This window comes from Chrysemys picta, chromosome 3, assembly GCF_011386835.1.
Source record: "Chrysemys picta bellii isolate R12L10 chromosome 3, ASM1138683v2, whole genome shotgun sequence".
In the NCBI taxonomy this organism is placed as follows: Eukaryota; Metazoa; Chordata; order Testudines; family Emydidae; genus Chrysemys; species Chrysemys picta.
Window position 1 is genome coordinate 120,197,563 of NC_088793.1, and position 18,016 is coordinate 120,215,578.

The 18,016-nt window shown below is 45.7% G+C and overlaps 1 long non-coding RNA gene across 1 annotated transcript; it reads right to left on the minus strand.

The window, feature by feature from the left end:
- Positions 1 to 268: 268 nt before the first annotated feature.
- LOC135982049 (uncharacterized) lies at positions 269 to 14,530 on the minus strand. The gene is made up of 2 exons (XR_010599254.1): positions 14,342 to 14,530; positions 269 to 918 (listed from the first exon to the last, which is right to left on the minus strand). It is a non-coding gene; the product is annotated as an uncharacterized LOC135982049 (long non-coding RNA).
- Between the last annotated feature and the right edge of the window lie 3,486 nt (positions 14,531 to 18,016).

Sequence of the window (18,016 nt, forward strand, 5' to 3'; positions counted from 1 at the left end):
ATGAAAGAACTCTTTAACAGTCAGCCACAGTGATGTAGTGTGGTGGGCTGTGCTTTACCTGGCTCTGAAGTCTTGGGTCCTGTTAGGAATTGTGTGATTCTTGATGTACGTCTATGAATATAACACTGTTAATGCACCTACTCAATGTGTGGCACTTGAAATACATGTATAATTATTGCATTGTGTGTTGTCACTGATCCCATAAGTTCTGTTGCCCTGTAGAATAACAAGCAGTGGGTACTTGGCATGCTGAAGTAATAAAGATGAATTAATAAAAAAAAGAAGAATTTTATTGCATACCAAACGAGTGCAAAAAAACCTTATGTGTAATTACAAAACAAATACAATAAAAACTTTTGAAATAGATTAATGGAACAGAACTTAACAAGGAGAACATTCATGTCCATTCCAGTCCATTTTGGCTTCACATACACTGATCTGTGAACACCACAGTTGACGTATGTGAAGCTGTGGTTGTCCTTACTGTCCCCTGGCAATGGAGTGGCTGGGGTAGGGATGCAGCCCCTGCTGTCACGTTGAATGTTAGTGGGTCTAGGGAGGTGCTAAAATGGAGTTCTCCGGTGACTCCAAAGGGAGGCGAGCCTGAGCTTGTTGAACCTGTAGGTCAACCAGAGTCTGCAGCACCTGTTTTCTGCTGAAGATGGCCCATTATGTCCTCTTGCATCTTCCTCTCCTCATCCTGCTGGAACTTCTGGCCCTTTCTCCTGTCTGCTATTTCCTTTTCCATGCTGTCTGACATATTCACCCTCCAGGCCCTCTGTTCATGGTCCAGTGCAGCACTGGTTTGCAGGATCTTGCTGAATATGTCCTCCTGAGCCCTCTTCTTCCTCCTTCTCACAATAAAGGCCAGGTGTTCAGTGGGAGTGGAGGGGGCACCCTTCAAGGCTGCAACAGCAGCTGTTACAGATAAAACACACAGAGGTATTGCATTTATAGTCACAACGGAAAACGAAAGTTAACTTTCAGGACTCCCTTTCCTTACTTCCCTAAAAGTTTTGAACACGACATGCTCATTGATGCTTCAGCTTTGGAGCATCTCTGCACAGCACCACTCTCTAGTCCCAGCCATGGTGAGTATGGCCCACCAGGGGTGGAAGGGGAAGTGGAGGGGGGAAATGAACTGGAAGTACTTCAATTGCATGAAACAATAACATGCTGGCCCCTGTTTGCATGGGTATGAGTACAGGGCAAGGTTACTGAGTGCTGGTGGTATTTTCCCACAGGCAGTGCTAATTTGAGCTGATATCTGACTCCTGAGGGCAACCAAGGCTCAGAAAGCACAGCTGCTGCTGGCATCATGAAACTGCCCGGGCCAGCATGCCACTAGTCTGTTTTCTGCAATGATGCCTGTTGAAGTCATCTCAGACTGGTGTGGGAAATTTCCTGCTGAGGAAGAAATATGGCTGCCCTCCCTAGAAACTTTCAGGAGAGGATTGCAGATACCTCTGCGAATGTTTCATGGAGATCTCTATGGAGAATTCAAGGGACATCCTTTTGTATGTAAACAAACTGCTCCGCACAGCCCTCCCCTGGCCTAACTGTACCGGGGAATGAAAAGCAGATAACTCTACCTCTCTGTTGTACTGCTCCCTCTTTTAGTACGAGTAAAACAATGAAAACTCAATAGTTGTGCCCTACATCTTCTAGTGTACAGTTGTTAAGCCAAGCAATGCCTGTGTTGTAGCCATCTACACCTTTTCTCATACTGAGGTCAATGGCAATACCAAATGACAGAGGTGAGAGACTGCATCCTTGGCTATGTCTGCTCTTGGAGCGAGGGGTGTGACTCCCCTGCTCGTGTTCACATACTCACGTTAGCACTCAGCAACCTAGCGCAAGCATAAATAGCACTGTAGCCGTGGGAGCTTGAGTAGCAACAGCAGAAGCACAGGTAAGTCATGCCAAGTACGTACCCACCGGTTTCAGTGCCTCCACTACCAGTGCTACTGCAGCTACACTGCTACTTAAACTCATCCTAGCTTGATAAGCAAGCAGGGAAATCACACCCTTAGCACATAGTCTAGACATAGCCCTTGTTTAACACCAAAGTCTATGTTAAACCATTTGCTTATGTCTGTATTTACTTTAACTGTGCAAGATGCACTTTAATATAAAGCCCCGTTGGTGTTAATTATTTTTGCTAGCAGGCCACTGCACTTTAAGATGTGCGTCCCGCTGGAGGCTATGAAATGCTTTCTTGAAATCTTTGAAATTTATGATCAGTGGTTTTGCCATTTGGTGCTCTCTTGAATGATGATACATAGGGTGAAAATCTGGTCGACACATGATCTTCCATATCAAAATCCAACCTGCTCTTCCCTTCGCCTTGCTTCAACTGCTTCCCTTATTCTGCTTAAAATATTGCAGGAGACTTTGCCTGTCACTGAAAGGAGCGTGATGCTTTATCAATTATTGCAGTCACAGGTCACTGTTCTTTGGTATTGTGACTAAAATGCCATTTTTCTATTGTTCTCCATGCTTTTTCTAGTCCTGAACTTTGTTGAAAAGTTTGATTTTTAATATAAATTGTCTCATTGATAAAATTACAAAATACTAAACTAAAATTACTAACACATTAAACAGTGAGCTCTAACCAGTGTCAAATAGCAGCTAGTAGACCAGAGGTGGGCAAACTACAGCCCGCAGGCCACATCTGGCCCACGGGACCCTCCTGCCCGGCCCCTGAGCTCCTGGCCCAGGAGGCTAGCCCCCGTCCCCTCCCCCGCTGTTCCCCTCCCTTGCAGCCTCAGCTCACTATGCCACCGGCGAAATGCTCTGGGTGGCGGGGCTGCAAGCTCCTGGGGCAGCGCAGCTGCAGAGCCCAGCCTGACCCGGTGCTCTGTGCTACGCAGTGGCATGGTTGGCTCCCGCCGGGTGACGCAGCTGCCTATCCTGCTGCTCTGGGCGGCGCGGCTGTAGCGCCGCCTGCCACTGGTGCTCCAGGCAGCGCGGTAAGGGTGGTGGTGGTCAGGGGGTGGGGTTGTGGCTAGGGGTCGGGGCAGTCAGAGGGCGGGGAACGGGGGAGTTGAATGGGGGCAGGGATTCCGGGGGGGCAATCAGGAAGGAGGGGGGGTTGGATGGGGTGGCGGGGGCAGTCTTGGGCAGTCAGGGACAGGGAAGGGGGTGGTGGATGGGGCAGGGGTCCCGGGGAGGCAGTCAGGAATGAGAGGAGGGATTGGATGGGGCAGGAGTCCCGGGGGGGCTGTCAGGGGGTGAGCAGCAGGGGGAGTCGGATAGGGGGCTGGGGCCGGGCCACGCCTGGCTGTTTGGGGAGGCACAGCCTCCCCTAACCGGCTCTCCATACAATTTCGGAAACCCGATGCGGCCCTCGGGCCAAAAAGTTTGCCCGCCCCTGTAATAGATAGTCCTGAACGGCATGCTGACTAGAGGTCTCCAGCTTCATTCAAACCGCATTTTCATTCTAGTTTTTTTTCTGGGTTTGCAGTCTTCTGTACTGTACAGTTGGTAAATTAAGAAAACTGATTGTGGAGGGGCAGGGGCGTTATTCTTCAAAGTCTGAGTGCCTGACAAACAGCTCATACCGCAGCTCTAGTCTGGAGCCTTTTAAGGGGAATGGATTCTCAGAGGTTGTGACACAGAGAGTGACTACTCTTGTCAGATGAAGACTTAATCACACTTAAAACTTTGGAACTCCAGGGAAGAGAGACAAACTGAGAGAAGGAGACAGAGAGAGGGAAAAATTTGCTGTGCTGCATGACAAGGTGTTTTATGGACGGTGTGGTGTCATATATAATACCAGGCAGTACAAGATAGCCAGCTTGTCATTGCTATCACAAACAGAACCTTACACAGGAGATATCGTACTATTTTTAAAGTGTGTCATTGGTAGTATGTTCCCAATGGACTCTCAGTACTGTCGCAATTGCTGAGGTGCAGCCGCTTCTGTCAAGTGAGTGATGTTATCTAGCAGAATGGTAATGGATCATTCTCAGGCTGAAAATAACCCCCTCAATTCCGAGAACTGCGCCTCCGCATCTTGCAAGCTCTGCTTCAGCATGAAATGTAAGCTGAGAGTTGATGTATGAAAATCATTTTCTGTTCTTCAGGCCCCAAACCGTCATGCTGAGGACTGCAGCTACCACAGAGCAGGTTAGATCACAACAAACTTCTGAGCACTCATGTTACTCGTTGCCAGCAACAAAGGAAATTCAGTATAAGCATCTATATTAAACTATTAAACTCAAAGGATGGAGATATAATTGTTCTCTGTCAGGACAGCTCAACAAGGAGGATCTTACTCCAGCTTTAACTAACCTACAGAAATGCAGATACCGTACATGTATATTGTGTTTTAACAGCAGACCCAGCACCAAGTGACTTCATGGTAGCAATGTGACTTGAAAGTCTACTAGTGCTTCCACCATTTAATAGGATTGCTGATCTTGAAAGCCTAGCTCAGTCAGATACATTCACAGCTCTCTGTTCACAGCAGTGACAAAACCGGTGACTACAGTTCTTGTAAAAAGCAACAGAGGGTCCTGTGGCACCTTTGAGACTAACAGAAGTACTGGGAGCATAAGCTTTCGTGGGTAAGAACCTCACTTCTTCAGATGCAAGTAATGGAAATCTCCAGAGGCAGGTATATATCAGTGTGGAGATAACGAGGTTAGTTCAATCAGGGAGGGTGAGGTGCTCTGCTAGCAGTTGAGGTGTGAACACCAAGGGAGGAGAAACTGTTTCTGTAGTTGGATAGCCATTCACAGTCTTTGTTTAATCCTGATCTGATGGTGTCAAATTTGCAAATGAACTGGAGCTCAGCAGTTTCTCTTTGGAGTCTGGTCCTGAAGTTTTTTTGCTGTAAGATGGCTACCTTTACATCTGCTATTGTGTGGCCAGGGAGGTTGAAGTGTTCTCCTACAGGTTTTTGTATATTGCCATTCCTGATATCTGACTTGTGTCCATTTATCCTCTTGCGTAGTGACTGTCCAGTTTGGCCAATGTACATAGCAGAGGGGCATTGCTGGCATATGATGGCATATATAACATTGGTGGACGTGCAGGTGAATGAGCTGGTGATGTTGTAGCTGATCTGGTTAGGTCCAGTGATGGTGTTGCTGGTGTAGATATGTGGGCAGAGTTGGCATCGAGGTTTGTTGCATGGGTTGGTTCCTGAGTTAGAGTTGTTATGGTGCGGTGTGTGGTTGCTGGTGAGAATATGCTTAAGGTTGGCAGGTTGTCTGTGGGCGAGGACTGGCCTGCCTCCCAAGGTCTGTGAAAGTGAGGGATCATTGTCCAGGATGGGTTGTAGATCACTGATGATGCGTTGGAGAGGTTTAAGCTGAGGACTGTAGGTGATGGCCAGTGGAGTTCTGTTGGTTTCTCTTCTGGGCCTGTCTTGTAGCAGGAGGCTTCTGGGTACATGTCTGGCTCTGTTGATTTGTTTCTTTATTTCCTTGTGTGGGTATCGTAGTTTTGAGAATGCTTGGTGAAGATCTTGTAGGTGTTGGTCTCTGTCTGAGGGGTTGGAGCAGATGCGATTGTACCTCAGTGCTTGGCTGTAGACGATGGATCGTGTGGTGTGACCGGGGTGGAAGCTGGAGGCATGAAGGTAGGCGTAGAGGTCGGTGGGTTTTCGGTATAGGGTGGTGTTAATGTGGCCATCGCTTATTTGTACGGTGGTGTCCAGGAAGTGGACCTCCCGTGTAGATTGGTCCAGGCTGAGGTTGATGGTGGGGTGGAAGCTGTTGAAAGCATGGTGGAATTCTTCCAGGGTCTCCTTCCCATGGGTCCAGATGATGAAGATGTCATCAATATAGCGTAGGTAGAGAAGGGGCATGAGTGGACGAGAGCTGAGGAAGCGTTGTTCCAGGTCAGCCATAAAAATGTTGGCATATTGTGGGGCCATCTGGGTGCCCATAGCGGTGCCACTGGTCTGGAGGTATATATTGTCACCAAATTTGAAATAATTGTGCGTGAGGATAAAGTCACAGAGCTCAGCAATAAGTTGTGCTGTGTCATCATCAGGGATACTGTTCCTGACAGCTTGTATTCCATCTGTATGTGGGATGTTTGTGTAGAGAGCCTCTACATCCATGGTGGCTAGGATGGTGTTTTCTGGGAGGTCACCAATGCATTGTAGTTTTCTCAGGAAATCTGTGGTGTCACGGAGATAGCTGGGAGTGCTGGTGGCGTAGGGTCTGAGTAGGGAGTCCACATATCCAGACAGTCCTTCAGTGAGAGTGCCAATGCCCGAGATGATGGGGCGTCCAGGATTTCCAGGTTTGTGGATCTTAGGTAGTAGATAGAATAACCCCGGTCGGGGCTCTAAGGGTAGGTTGATTTGTTCCTGTGTTAGTGTAGGGAGTGTCCTGAGTAGATGGTGCAGTTTCTTAGTGTATTCCTCAGTGGGATCTGAGGAAAGCGGCCTGTAGAATTTGGTATTGGAGAGTTGTCTGGCAGCCTCCTTCTGGTAGTCAGACCTGTTCATGATGACAACAGCACCTCCTTTATCAGCCTCTTTGATGATAATGTCAGGGTGGTTTCTGAGGCTGTGGATGGCATTGCGTTCTGCACGACTTAGGTTATGAGGCAAGCGATGTTGTTTTTCCACAATTTCTGCCTGTGCACGTCGGCGGAAGCATTCTATGTATAGGTCCAGACTGTCATTTCGACCCTCAGGAGGAGTCCATGTGGAGTTCTTCTTCCTGTGTTGTTGGTGGGAGGGTATCTGTGTATCAGTGCGCTGTTCAGTGTTATCATGAAAGTATTCTTTGAGTCGGAGGCGGTGAAAGTAGGCTTCCAGATCACCACAGAACTGTATCATGTTCGTGGGGGTGCTGGGGCAAAAGGAGAGTCCCCGAGATAGGACAGACTCTTCTGCTGGGTTGAGTGTGTAGCTGGATAAATTGACGATATTGCTGGGTGAGTTAGGGGTACCCCTGTTGTGGCCCCATGTGGCAGGAAGGATTTTAGACAGCTTACGGTCCTTTTTCCTTTGTAGAGAGGTGAAGTGTGTAATGTAGATCTCCTGTCTTATTTTAGTAAAGTCCATTTGTGTGGAGGGTTGGTTGTTTATGAAAGTCTCCAGGTTGGAGAGCTCTTTCTTGATGTTTTTCTGTTTGCTGTATAGGATGCTGATCAGGTGGTTCCTCAGTTTCTTTGATAATGTATGGCATAATCTCTCACTGTGGTCTGTGCAATATGTAGATAGCAATGGATTTTTCACCTTCAGTCCATTTGGTATGATGTCCATCCGTTTGCATTTGGAAAGGAAGATGATATCTGTCTGTATTTGTGCAAGTTTCTTCATGAGGTTGATAGATTTCCATTCCTGTACAATTTTGTCCCAACAGCTCCACAAGTTTGCATTGTCCATATGCGATTCCCAGTAAGGCAGTTCAGAAACACTTTTATTTATTTCCAGTTTTTAATTTGCTGTCAAACACATTGTTGTTCTTTAGCAGGATTTGTTCCGAAAATATGCGAGGAAAAGGTATCCACTCAGAATAGTTGTCATTGCAGAGGAAATAGCACTGCTTAAAGAGATTGATTCTGCTCTCCCTTATACCAGCTTTACACTGTGTAATGCCATGGATGTCAGTGGCATTCATTGCTGGTAGCACAACAGAGAATCAGGTTTGATCTGCATAAATGTTCCATGTTAATTCATCAAACGGCTCCAGAGTGAAGTGGTGTGATTTGCTCCAATCTCTCATATAACATTTGTTTATCAGTTGCTGGTCATGTCTGATTATGGACCATTAATTATCTCAGCAATATACCCAGGGAATCAGTGATGCAGTAGTCACATTCCTTGACTTCAGACAAAGCCCACTGGTTTTCACGGAGATGGTTTCAATAAATGGAGTGAGTGATATCCATCCTGTAACACTGAGGGATTGCTGGTTTCTGGGCAAGCGAAGTTTTTCCTCTATACTGTACTTTCACAACTCCCAAGCGGTCGGGAATGTTTGGATTCCAGGAGTGGATTATTTCACAGTTTTGGAGATAAATGAGTTTCTATAGACACATGACACTGTATCCTAGCCTAATTTATTTCCAAGTATGTCTGCTCTTCAGCAGGGATATCTGGTCTTTAACAAAAAGCACTCTAAGGATAAAACAATTTCTTATTAAAAATGCTATTAGAAATTGCTTTCAAAGCAAAAAAGCACACACATTTGCCAATTTCTGGTCCTTAACATTATGTTTGTGCTAATCCCATCTGTTTCAGTTGGAGACAAGAGTTCAAATGAAGCAACAACAAGCAAGCAGTGTTGTGGTAGCTGTGTTGGTCCCAGGATATTAGAGAAACAAGGTTGGTGAGGTAATATCTTGTATTGGACCAACTTCTACTGCTGAAAAAGACAAGTTTTTGAGCTTACACTGAGCCAGACCTGGAGAAGAGCTCTGTGTAAGCTCAAAAGCTTGTCTCTTTCACCAACAGAAGTTGGTCCAATAAGAGATATTACCTCACCCACCTTGTCCATCAAGGAAGCATTGAGTCAATTTCAGAGATTTAATAAATATCACTGCCGTGTAACCTGTCGTCCATTTAAAAATGTGAATCCAGAATACTTGTCCCAAAGCTTTTGAAGACTTGGCAGAGCCATGCAAGGGAGTGGAAATGTTGGCATTAAGCATTAATAACTTTCTGCTGTTTGCTGATATCCTGTTGGACTTGCTGCACTGAGACCTCCACTTCAAGGTATTTCTCAAAATCTTGGCTGATGCAAAACAAGAAGTTGGATTACTTGATATGAAATCAATGTTTTCCCACGGTCGCTGGTGTTATATAATATAACTTGGAACTCTGCTGCATACACATGCTTTCTTTCAAGGTGAAGAAACTGAGCTGGAGTTTCTAAAGACTCCAGAAGTGTACTGTTTCTGGTGTATTCACCACCATGGCTGAAGGGGAGGCATTTGCCTCTATAAATACCCTATGCAGCCAAAAGGGATTGGGTCAAACGTGATGCAATTCATGTTTGTTCTGAGAATTCCTTCCATCTGCTACTAATTCCGGAGATTAAGTCAAGCTAAAGCTAAAAACTTCTTTCTTTCTCTTTGGTGATTGGTACCCCTTCATGAATGTAAAGATTTTTTTCTATCAAGAAGAGAGAGGCCTGAGGAGAATGTGGTCTAGCAGTCGGAGCTCTAATAGTGGGTTGGTTCTCTCTATGGCCATTGGCACATCTTTTAACCTCTCTCCATTGATTTTCACATTTGTAAAATGGGATAATAGGAAATAGTGTATACCTTGTGAAGGTTTTATGAGGATTAAGTTATATGGTACTTTGACGATAAGTTCTAAGACTGAAGACGAATCCCTCACAAAATTTAAATCTGTTGTAATTTGGTGTACTAGCCTTGTAATGGTATGGCTGCACTTACGGCAGTGGGTAGTGGACAGTAACTGCACACCCAGGAAACATGGGTATAAATAGCAGTGTAGACAGCGAGGCAGATCTCAGGGAGTAGAGTAGAATGCTCTACACACCTAAACCCTAGTGTATGCACCCCACTCTGCTCACTACTATTCTTAGGAGTCTAGTTGTCCCACCACTGAAGCCTTTCCCCACTGCGGTGAAAGTCTCCAGCAGCTGGGAAAGGCTCCAGGAGCAGGGAAAGGCTCTGCAAGCTCCCCACTGCCTCCCCACTACCAGAGACTTTCCCCACTGCCTGCTTTCTGCCAGAGCTTTTCACTGAGGCACGTAGCTACATATCTAACAGCTGTAGTCTACATGCTGCCCTGAGTGTGGACACAGCCTAAGTCTAGTGAGGGGATCCTTCTAGGTCCTCATTCCCCTGTTCCAGGTTTTTCACATTATGATAGATCTGTGGGGGGGGGGGGGGGGGCACAAGGAGAGGAAGTGGCCTTGGCATTTAGTTTGGGGTATGGTGAAAAGTCCATACAGCTGACTCTGGCTTTAAGGCCCAAGACCAAAGTTCTGTGATTAGGGTGGGTTGGAACTCCCCTCAGGAAGGAGGGATCACCCTGGCTTCTGGTGATTCCAGCCAGCCTCTCTATGATCAGAAGCAAATGAGTTAGGCCAACTGGGGAATGTAGTCCTAACTTGGGTAAGGCATGCTGGGATAAGGGAAGTATAAAGGCCCTGAACTTTCCCACAGTCATGGAGAGACCTGGAGGGAGCTAGAATACACTTTTGGTCTCTCCAGGGAGATCTAGAGCTATGAGTTTTATTAATTGTAGGTTTACGTTAGTTTGGCCTTTAAAAAAAAAAAAAGACTTGCTACATTTACACTAGGAAGGAGCGGGGAAGGCAGAGACTGTGTTGATTACAAGCTTCCATTCCTTTTTGTGTGAGTTTTACCTACCATAGGCGGGGTCAACAACCCTTTCCCTCCCCACCCCCAATCGACCCCACCCCTCGAGGAAGAAGCAAATATTTGTTTTTGGTTTTATACATGCTCCAGGGGCATGCTTATTTGTTTGACTGCTCGCACATGTGTAATGCAGATTGTTACAATCCGCTCTGAATCCCTTGCTCCCCATTTAAAAGTTTGATTGTTACAACCTAATTAATAAATATTTGCAAATGTTCATTGTAAACTATATTATGAAAAACCCACCATATCTTTTCAATGCCTTAAATAAACTAAGGGGATGCTTTTCATGATCCAAATGTTAAGATAAAAGCTGTACAATAAAGTGTGCTATAAAAGTAATGTACATTGAATACTTTTTTTTCAGAATTTGGAATGGACTAAAACAAAATGCACATGATTGAAAATACTCGGAGATATTTGAGTGAGTGCTCTAATGCCGGCCATGCTAGAAGTATTGGTAAATTCACCTCACTCAGCACAAAGACTGTGGGTTGGCGTAATAAAGATTTTTTTTTCTTTCTGTCTCCAAACTAAACAATGTTTGGTCATATTGTAAACTGAGCCTTCCACCAAATGGGAACTCACAAGTCTGAAATAATAACATTTCTCGAAGAGTAAAGAATGAAGCTGGGCATAGAGAAATGGATTCATATGTTTGCCATACAGTTACCACACACTTCCATTTCTATTGCAATGACTAAGCAAACAAAATGCATAGCTTTTGCTGTAACTATAGGTTATATTAAGTGGGATCTTCAGCTAAAGAGTAACTCAACTGAAGAATAAAAAATTAGGGAGAAAACAACTTTCCATGGGGATGAGGGGAAAAAATCCCAAATTATTGCTGTTTATCCTTAAGTAACCTAAAGTATTTGGAATCTCACAGAGATCAGTGCTAATGCCACTTCTCAAGTTTTCTGGGTTTCAAACAGAAGTCTTAATAGACTAGAGTCTAGACTTTGTTGCATAACGATATGTGTCATGTTACTAGCATGGGAGTTGCCCTTCAGCAACTCATTTCTATCATAAGCACGGGATTGATTTATGCTAATATTAGTGTTAAGCCTCTGAGCTTATATAGTGTGAATTAGCTGCCTGATTCTTCACTATGTTACTCTAATTTTACACCAGTGTAATTCTGTTGATTTCAATAGCAAGAAGTAAAATATTATTTTGGTTCTGCTCTGCCACCTGAAAACTCTTCAGTAGACTGCAGCTGTTTTCACACTCTTGCACATCAAGTATCTCAGTGACGAGTTTTCAGGTTGTGGAGCTCAACCAGATATTTTACTACTTGCTGCCACTGACTGATACACTTAGTGGCTTCATTCATCATTTAAGTATGTCTACACTGCAACTAGCCATTCACAGCTGGCTTGCGGGGCTGTTTCATTGCAGTGTACACATCTGGGCTCAGAGCTGGAGCCTGAGCTCTGGGACCCTCCCACCGTGCAGGGTCCTAGATCCCGGGCTCCAGCCCAAGTCCAGGAGTCTACACTGCAATGAAACAGCCCCGCAGCCCACGCCCCGTGAGCCAAAGTCAGTTGGCGTGGGCCAGTTGCAGGTTTTTCATTGCACTGTAGACATACTTTAAGTGTGTGTGTTTGTGCTACGGTGGGCGGTGGGAAGAGAGGTATGTTTAATGGGAATTAAATGTTTAAGAGGTCTGAATTCAGTTTGGGTTCATGTGGAAAAGCAAGGCAGCAGAGATTTGTTCTGGTAACTAACGTTCATTGTAAACTGCCTGTTATATTGTGTAATCAGCCAGACAATGTCATTGCCACTGAAGAGTAACAGAGTGAGCTAAGCTACAGTGGACCTTGATTCTGATCTCACACTGGTGTAAATCCAGAGTAGTTCCACTGACATCAATATTGTTACAATTGTGCAGAACTAGTGTAAGTGAGAGCGGAATGGGTTCTAAGCGATCCCAATCCTTTAGGAGGGGGATTAAAAACCAGTTTCCCTTTTTGTCTCTCCTGTTTATGTCTTTCCACTTTCCCATGACAGATTTCTCTTCCTGGGGCTTATGTCTAGATAACACACGATGGGTTATTACAGGTATAAAGATAGCAGCTATCACAGCGCAGGAGCGAAGAACTGGTTTAAGCTGTGACTAAATCACAGTGCTACATTGTGTCTTGTTGATCATAGCCATGAGATTTTAAGATTAATATGAGCTCACTGTGACTGAGGTGATGTATGTTTTTCCTTCTGGAAACAAGTAATACCTCTTTAATGTGTGCACTCCTCAGGGAAGGCATCATGCTGTAGTGTTGAACTTGGGTTATTTATGACTTTTTGAGAAGTAAGTGCCCCCCAGTGAGAAGATAATCTCAGTTTGTAATTTAAAGTCAGCATTTGGGAACAATAATAATACTTTCCACTTATGGAATGACTGTTATACAGGTGGCCTAGTGCACTTTACAGACATGAGCATGTTCATTAAAAGGACTCCATCTGGTAGAAATCTGGCCCAAAATTTAAGTTTCCAAAAACCAATAGCTAGATCCTCAGCTACAGCAAAACCCTCCTCAGCACACAGAGGGGGAGACAGTGATGAGCTGGAGCCGGTTTGCACCGGTTCGCGGGAACCAGTTGTTAAATTTAGAAGCCCTTTTAGAACCGGTTGTCCCACGCGGGATAACTGGTTCTAAAAGGGCTTTTAAATTTAACCGGTAAAGCTCCGGCAGCTCTCCACCCTGCCCCCGGCCCCAGCTCACCTCTGCCTCCTCCCCTGAACGCTCCACCCCTCTTCTCCTCCCCCTCCCCTGCTTCCCGCGAACCAGCTGTTCATGTGGGAAGCCTGGGAGGGCTGAGAAGCAAGCGGCAGCTTCACGCAGGTGAGCTGGGGTGAGGGGGCACGAGGAGGGTTCCAGGGAGGCACGGCACGGCACGGCCGAGCAGCCCCAGCCCCGGCCGACCTGCCCCTGCCCCCCAGCTCCAGCCCCGGCTCCAACCCCGGCTGACCAGCCCCGGCCCCGGCCCCGGCCCTGGCTGACCTGCTCCAGCCCCAGCAGAGTGGCCCCGGCCGACCTGCTCTGGCCCGGCCCCAGCCAACCTGCTCCGGCCCCGGCCCAGCAGCTCTGGCCCAGCAGTTCTGGCCCCATCCCCGGCCGAGCAGGTCCAGCCCAGCGGCCCTAGCCCCGGCCCAGCGGCTCTGGCCCCGGCCCCAGCTGACCTGCTCCGGCCAAGCAGCCCCAGCCCCGGCCGAGCGGCTCGGCTGTAGCGCCACCAGCCACCTCCAGGCAGTGTGATAAGGGAGCAGGGAGGGGGTGTTGGATAGAGGGCAGGGGAGTTTGGGGTGGGGATTGGGGTGGTGGATAGGGGTCGGGGCAGTCAGAGGGCAGGGAACAGGGGGATTGAATGGGGGCAAGGGTCCCGGGGGGGCAGTCAGGAAGGAGCAGGGGTTGGATGGGGCGGTGGGAGGCAGTCAGGGTCAGGGGTTCCAGGGGCAGTCAGGGGACAGAGAGAAGGGGTGGTTGGATGGGGCAGATGTCCCGGGGGGCCATCAGGAATGAGAGGAGGAGTTGGATGGGCAGCAGGGTGCAGTCAGGGGACAGGGAAGGGGGCAGGTGTCTGGGGGCGGCATCAAGGAACGTGGGGGGTTGGATGGGGCAGGAGTCCCAGGGGGTGGGGGCAGACCACGACCCCCTCATGGGGTGAGGAGGAGGGAACCGGTTGTTAAGATTTTGGCAGCTCATCACTGGGGGAAGAGGTGACATTATGCCGCCTTTCTGCTCCCCCCCATATTTCAGGAGGCCCCAGGCCAGTTTGGCCCCTGGTGCAAGTTAGAGAAGCCAGAGAACTATACAAGTGCTGTGTATTATTGTAAAAGTCCTGGGAGTCTTATAGGATGTTAGTGAAACTTTGCAGGATGGTTGGCAATTGCATCCTATTCCCTCCTCTTCTGGTCATTCTCTTTTGCCTTCTATGTTCCAGTACTGACCCAGTGACTACAATGGACACAGGCCATCTACTCTTATTTGAACATTGGAACATAACTTACCTGCTAAGTTTAAAGAGCTGCTGAAACCTTTTACCCCATTAAACCCCATTTGCCGATTCAAAAACACCAACACTCTTTTTCATCCTGAGTAACTTGCTGCCTAAAACTGCAGCTATCAGCCTCTTCTACATACAGGCCCACAGCGGTGGAGTGCCCAGTGGGGAAAATGCAGCAACAAGCTCAAATATGCCTGCTAAACAAGCCCATGTGTGTTTAATTCACATGAGAAGTGTCACCTCATATAAGCGCAATGATTTTTACAAATACCTCATGGCTTCAGCACTTCACAGGTGTCAGGACTTTCTCCCCTTGTGGTACAAATGTGGTAGTTCCCCCTCTAATCCACCTTCTGCCCTCCCCTAAAGTAGACCTCTCCTATAGATCTTCAATAATCCTGCTCCCCTTGATAGGAAATAGGGAATAGAAACAATTCTTTCATGTCTTTTGTTTGGTTGGTACCATCAGGTTCTGATTAGCACCAACCTCCACAGGCTTCCCCTTTCTAAGTCACTCTGGTGTTTACATGCAAAGCTGGGCACCAACCAAGCTGGTAAAGTTTTTATGAAAAGGCCCAGAGAGATCAACAGGCAAATGTTTGTATTTCACAGCCTGCAGGCTCTATAAACATCCCCTTAATTATGAGCGGTGGTGCTCAGCTATCTTGAAGGTTCGTCACTCCTCTCAGGCAATTCCACATTTCAGCCATCAATTTTTCATTAACATACATCTGTTTTCAAATTGCATTTCTATGGGAAAATGATAGGGGCTTTAATTAAGCCAGTGAAAGGTCAAAAAACAACCTTTCTTATTAAATGCACCCTTGGGAATTCATTTGGAAATAATACTCTTCATTTTTGTTTCTCTGTCTGTCTGCCAGTGCTGAGCCACATAACAGCCCACTAAAATAAACTATCTTAGTGTGCCAGGATCTGAGCAGAATCATCCCTAAACCTTTCCATTTGTTAACATCAGAAAGATCCCAAATAGGAAGACAAAGGGGGGAGGAGGGGAGAGAGAGAGAGAGAGAGAGAGCTGTTGCTGCTGCAGCCAGAGGGGTGGAGTATAAAGATATATAGTTAAAATATTAGAAATGCATTATTTTTGATAGAAAAACTTCTGTAATCAGCATGCTAAGAACCACAGAATGAAAGGAAATCCCAAATGGTAACCAGTTTGAAAGACTGTTTTCTATCTACTGTACACAAACAGTACAGCCATCCCTCTACACATGTCTGTTAATAGAGATGTCATCTCACAGAAATCAGTAGCAATAATGAGGCAGACACACAGGAGACTTAAAAAGCAAATTTAGAGCTCATGAAAAGTGTTAATTGCTAAAATTGAAGACTAGTCATAACCCTGATTCCTGGCGCCACTTAAATTTCCAGGTGCAGATGAAGATCTACCAATAATAGACTGTGACTCACTTGAACAAAGGATAGTCAAAGTCCTCAATGACAGTTGTACTGTCAAACCATTCCTGCCACCTCCTGAAACTTCCTTCTCTCAGACCCTAAGTACCAGTTCCATCTTGTTCTGATTAAACCTAGGCCAGCTCACTCAGCTTAGCCCCAGGGGCAGTTATGCCCTGGGATACCATGTATCTGGATAGGTTGGAAAAAGGTCATGGAGCTACGTGTCATCTATTGACAAACATCATCAATCCCCTGAGCCATTCAGGCACTTGCAGACAAGCTATTGAGATGTCCCCTTTCATTGACAGAGTCTTTTCTCTTTCTGATAAGCAGGAGAAGAAAATAAATGCTACCTAAATTGGGAAAATCAGTTAATTTTCAGATAGAGCCAAGCTGCTAGTCAATTAAAAAAGCTCAGATTTGAACAAGAAATGTAGCTTGAGTCACAGGAATGGATGAAACGCAAAATGTAACTGGATTTCTTCAGAATGTCCTGGTTCTAGAATTTAGAAATGTTTTTCAGGTTTAAATTCTGGTATGGTACGTTCTTTAATTCAGTTTGCCTTCAATTTTTAAACTCCAGTGGGAGTTCTGCACATGTATAGGAAGGTAGGGGAGGGTTAACAGTGAAGGGATTCTGGATATATAAAATTATATGGCATCAGTAAAGCTTTTGTTGTTCATTGGATTGAGTGTAGGAATGTACAGTACTTCAAAAGGCTTTTTTACTCATGCTATAAACTTAAAAAGCGGTTTGCATGCTGTCTCCATTGCCCCCACATACAGTGACTTAACTACTTCGTTTTTATGAGATCTTATACCCTGACACTTTCAGCAATGTGGGATTAGATTCCACAGCAGTGAAGCAAAATTACACAACTTCATATTAATGGATTCCAAAATTCTACTTACAGTTTGCTCAGGCTTGTAGGGTAGTGATCACTTAAGAAAGAAACAGATTTATTCAGTTCTGTACTGTAAGAACTTAAAGGCTTCAATGGTGACTGTGCTCTATAATCTTCTTTCCTGTTCCCCTCTCCCCTCGGGGCGCCAACTGCTGAAAAGGCTCAGAAGGTACAACCTTTCCTTTATGTCTCCCTAGTCAGCTACTCTTCTCTAGCTTTATATTACATTTTGGGGGGAGGGATAGCTCAGTGGTTTGAGCATTGGCCTGCTAAACCCAGGGTTGTGAGTTCAATCCTTGCAGGGGCCATTTAGGGATCTGGTGCAAAAATCTGTTTGGGGATTGAGAGCAGGGGGTTAGATGACCTTCTGAGGTCCCTTCCAACCCTGATATTCTATGATTCTTCCCTCAAAATCCCCTTCTTTAATTCTTGGGCTTTGCACAGATCTAAACCCTACTTCCAAGTGAAAGTTGTGAAACTGAATTAAGCAGTGACTTTGCATTTTACAGTACAGAGATGGTATTTATATAATAACTTTACACTTCATAACATAAGAGAGATAAGGTGCATGTGGTAACATCTTTTATTGGATCAATACCAATTGGCGTTGGTCCAATAAAAGATATTACCGCACGCACCTAGTCACTGTCATATCCTGGGACCAACACGGCTACAACACCACTGCAAACTGTATAACATGCCATTCATGACACCACATGGTGGACAAGGAATTCTTCAAAAAATGACATGTTACTCCTTATTTACCATTGCAGGCTATCCACAACTTTTGTGAAACAAGCCCTCCCATTTGGGTTCTCTGGTTAGCAGAAACTGTACACTACATACTGTACTTTGGACTCTGCTGTCTGACTTCTACAACTTGGTGAGATATTGAATACTTAGTTATTATCCATTCTAACCCAGCTCTAAGGATGTCTCCTGAAGGGAGCCCCATGGAGGAAGAAGAATGAATATCTCTCTTCGTTCTTCAAATACTAATCATAATTAATTAGTGCTAAGAATTGATAAGAATGGCTGTGCCTTTGAGGATTTTCTACGATAATACAAGTGTGAGCTTGAGTAGCAAAGGCCTCCCTTTAACCTTAAGCAAAGTTGAGCATGGATTGCCAGTCAGTATGAAGGACTGGAATTAGAAATATTACATTCTTCAGTATAATGGAGCTGTAGTGTCTGTGAAAGAGTTAATGGTGCTGCATCTTCAAGAGAGAGCTGTACCCCACTGGAATCATGTGATCCGAAACAGCTCTGTTAAAGTTAACCCCCTACATGCATCACCCAAGCAAATATAGCGACGTCTGATCCTGTATATACCTTGCATGGCACCTTAATCCTCA